The following is a 4236-nucleotide window of genomic DNA, read 5'->3' as shown; positions in this document are numbered from 1 at the left end:
ACTTCTCCACAGCCGTGGCTATTTTGGAGGTTAAACACTTCGATAAAACAGGAAAAAAAGCTGCCCTGTTCCTAGTTATCTAAGTGGAAATGTAATGAAATTTAATGAAAAGAGGTGTTTCTACTCTCTTTTTCTTGCTTCTACGCAGTTTGGTCAAAATCGTCTCAATAGTCCCATAGTTGTGATTTACACTTCAGCGGTTAGGAGATCTGAACTCCTTTTGCTCTGAAAAGCGAGTAAGCACAGAAAATGGGAAGAAAGGAAGCATTTGGTCCAAAGTAGATTCCTATCAAATCCCATGCAGACAGAGTACAGGGATGCTATTTGATAGAATGCGCTATTTCATTGGAGGCATCTTACACTCATGGTCCTAGACAAATATGGCCTCTCCTCGTTGTCTTCCTTCTTTCACAACAAATTTCTATGTTAACTAGAAGCCGACTGTTTCGAGGGATGCTATATTGAATTGTAGGATAGTAAGAAAGTCGTGGAGCTGATATACTGTGAGGGGAGCAGCTTAACAGCAGCTTTAACTGATAATTCCTAGTTTTCTGCAGGCTCATTAGTGCGAACAGTGCGGAATTGGTGAAACACTGTCCTCATCAGTACAGTTGTGGGTTAGGCATTAGACATTAGGGTTTCCAGAAATTGGACCCCTGATAGCTCTTAGAACTAGAGCCTACGTCTTATTTCACTGTCCTGAACCAATGGCAAAAATAATAGCCACAGCATGTTTAATTTTACTGTCTTGTAAGTATTTGGGGGGGGGTGGAATCTTTTAAAATCACCTTTGGATTTTCATTAATATGTCTCATAATCTTTTGAGAAATTTCTAGCAAAGCAGCCAGTGCAAATGTGATAATTACAAGGTTTGGATTTTTTTTTTTTTTACAGGGCAATAAACACCTTTATTACATGACCGAAGATAGGAGGAAGATTTATTTGCCTTTCTGGGCTCTGATTTTCTTCCAATAGAACTCTAGCTCCTTGCCCTCTAGCACACAGCCATCTGCTCCGCCACACTGGCCTGGTCTTGAAACGATTCGCGCAAGAAGCTTGTCCTGGGGAATTGCTTCTCCAGAAGACTGCTGATTTTGGCATTCTTTTTTCTTTCATCATACTTCTGAATTTTCTTCGATCATATTTTGTTTAAAACCTCTTCCGCCTCGGGCGTCAGCTTGGCCCCCTTCTTGCGGCCCAGGGGCAGTGCATAGTGGGACTCGTACCACTGTCGGTAGGGTGTGCTGTCAGTGAGCACAATACAGTTCTTCACCAGGGTCTTGGTGCGGACCAGTTCGTTGTTGGATGCATTGTAGACAACATCAATAATCCTTGTTTTTCGCATATAACACTCAGAGCCCCAGGAGAAGTTCCCCACGTCTAGCCTCAAGGCACGGTACTTCTTACTGCCTCCCCGGACTCGGACTCTGTGCATGCGGTAGCGGGGAGGGGGGAGCGCAATCTTAGCGTTGGCAGCGGGGCATCCCAGGTCATACTTCCACTCCTTGCGGTAGGGCTTTCTCTTGCCCCCGGTCTTGCGGGCTTGTGCCAATTGTCCCGAGAGATGCCTATCACTCTCGGCGCTGGCTGCGAAAGAGAAAACGCAAAGCCTCAGGGTCCGGTCTGTAAAACCTACAAGGTTTGGATTTTAATGAAGTATGTTTTTATTCAGGTGCCTACTATGGCTATATCAGAAGGATAGCGTTAACAATTTATGTTCTACTTTTTCAGATTTTGATAAAAACTGTCATATACATCTAAATGTTATTTGCTAGAACATGATTTATAATTTTCCAATATTTGTGGCCTAAGTGGAATTTCAGAATTCAACTCAGTAGTCACCTAATACGACCTTAAAATAATGAACATAACATAAAAATCAACCAAATATTCTGCAATACACAAAGTGTGAAAGTTTAAGTATTCTGGTGACAGCCTTTAAGAAGAATAGAAAGTGGCACACCATTAATCAAGTTACTTGATATGTTGTAAAAAGGTAGATTGGTGGAAAACACAGATATTTCCACTGTATTCTCAAGACAGTAATAACTGCAGGTATTCTTCTGAAGCCTTTGTGCTGAGGACCCTTTTGTCCAAAGCATTTTAAGAAGGTCTCCTGTGAGCCCTTTTCATTAATCACCAGCATAGTCTACACAGGAGTTTCCCAAAAGGGGTGGAGGAGACTCTTGTGTTGAGAGACCTTCAGAAACAGATGACAAGAGCACCCCAGCCCCGAGACGGGGTCATGTAGAGTGGAAATATGAGCTCCTAACCCTTGACCCCTTTGCCTCTTTATTTTGATTCCTTGAACAATGCACAGTTGGCAGGCACAAGCAGTGGCCAGTCCTTCTTTCTTTTGTTAGGCTTGGGAAAAATTCAGGGCAGCTCACTGTGACTCCCACCTAAGGGCTTGCCTGGTTTTTAATTAGAAAGATTTACAACTTGCACCATATTTTTTCAAATCATGGTTTTTAAAATGACCCAAGCAATAACACATTTTTCAAATTTCCACAGTCAAATGAACTTGTTGCAAAGTACCATTATTTTATGAATGAGATTTTTTGGGTGGATCTGCTTGCATATTTAAACCATAGCTGTTTTGTCTCTTAGAGTAAACGTCTTCTTGAAGAGATTTCACAAATGGTAGTAGTCCCAGATCATAGAAGGATGTTAAGAAAAAGTACTACAACTCTAGAGGAACAGGATTAACATTATCTATATATGTTCTTACAATCTTGTAGAAGCAACAACAAAAATTAAAGCAATTTCTCATACAACTGCCCATTCAAATATGACCCCATAGCAAAAACGATAAATACGGCTTTTTCTAAAAACCCATCTTATCTAATTTAATGCTAAAATAATCTGGTCCCTTTACATTTGATAGATTCTGAGATTCAAAAAGCTTGTGTATTTGTGGCCCCAATCAAGTAAGTTGCCATGGTCTTTTGTCCGAGGAAAATAAAAAATGTAACATACAAGGAAGCTGAGGAGTAAATGTCACATGGCTTTGGTTCCAACAAGTCAAAGAAGAATAAGCAGAGAGTTAATAGTCAACTAACATTCTGGTACATAGTACCAGGAAAAAAAAAAAAAAAAGATCTTGCTTTTCTATTCTTCTTCGAGAAATACTTGTCCCTGCATTCACTTTCTCTTTTTTTTATTTTCCTCTATCACTTCCTCCTGTTCCCATGCAAACAAAACTATTGAACTCAAGTTTACCATTTTCAGTTAGAGTTGTTTCACTGGTGAGTATTTACATGCCAGGAGCTAACCAAACTTTTTAAAAAGTTACTCTGTGTCTTGGGCTTCTTATAGAGCGGGTGCTAGCAAATCTGGTGTCTCCTGCAGCTGCGGTAGTTCCATTTGCTCAGTTTCAGCCCAGGTTCAAACATAAGCACCAACATTGACTATTTTAATTATGAGGTTGAAATTTTGATAGTCCCCTTGGCATTTAATGAGATTTTAAAGTAGACTTCACAATTAGTGTTGTTTGTTTCTTAAGCTACTCCATAGATGCTAAATCATTACCTCCTCGATTAGGTCTATAGCCAAAAAATAAATTAAATGTGATACACTTCTTCTCTTCGGAATGCAGGATTCCTGCCCTGGCACCCTGGAAGAATGCATTATGCAATTACTCATTCATTGAAAATAAACTATATGTCTATCAAAATATTTTAAAATGAGCTATGCTGTTCTTCACCTCAATTAGATACTAAAGAAAAAAAAGTGCAAAGAAGCAGGTTTGTGGAAGAAGATTATGGAGGTTAAGGTGAAACATCCAAATGCCACACTTCTGAAGGCAGTTAGGTAGGCCTGAAAGCGGAGCCAATATCAGGAGAATGGACATGCTCACAAGGGAGATATTTTAGAGAAAAAAAAAGATGCTAGGACATATGATTGTAATTCATATCCCTATGTTTTTTTGAGATATCACAATACTAAATATAAATTATTGCATTTTCCAGATTTGAAAACATACTGTAACTTTAAAACATGTTCTCTATATGAATATGCTACCTCCCTTATTATAATCTAAGGGATTTCATAAACTGACTTTTCTTAAGGAAACCTAAAAGATATCATAATACTGTTTCAATTTTTTAAAAAGATCCATTTTCCAGTTAATTAAGTTGAATTCAACATTGCCTCCTATCCTCTCTGTGTCTTTCATCCCTGTTCCTACTTTTCATTAGAGCCCTCCCTTCTTGATCATTAACACCTTTCCACTTG

The 4236-nt window shown here is 39.1% G+C and overlaps 1 pseudogene; it reads right to left on the bottom strand.

The window, feature by feature from the left end:
* Positions 1 to 938: 938 nt before the first annotated feature.
* LOC113915984 lies at positions 939 to 2146 on the bottom strand (annotated as a pseudogene).
* Between the last annotated feature and the right edge of the window lie 2090 nt (positions 2147 to 4236).

The sequence above is a fragment of the Zalophus californianus genome, chromosome 1 (assembly GCF_009762305.2).
Source record: "Zalophus californianus isolate mZalCal1 chromosome 1, mZalCal1.pri.v2, whole genome shotgun sequence".
In the NCBI taxonomy this organism is placed as follows: domain Eukaryota; kingdom Metazoa; phylum Chordata; class Mammalia; order Carnivora; family Otariidae; genus Zalophus; species Zalophus californianus.
Note: the sequence above shows the minus strand (reverse complement) of the source record. Positions and strands in the feature narration are given on the sequence as shown.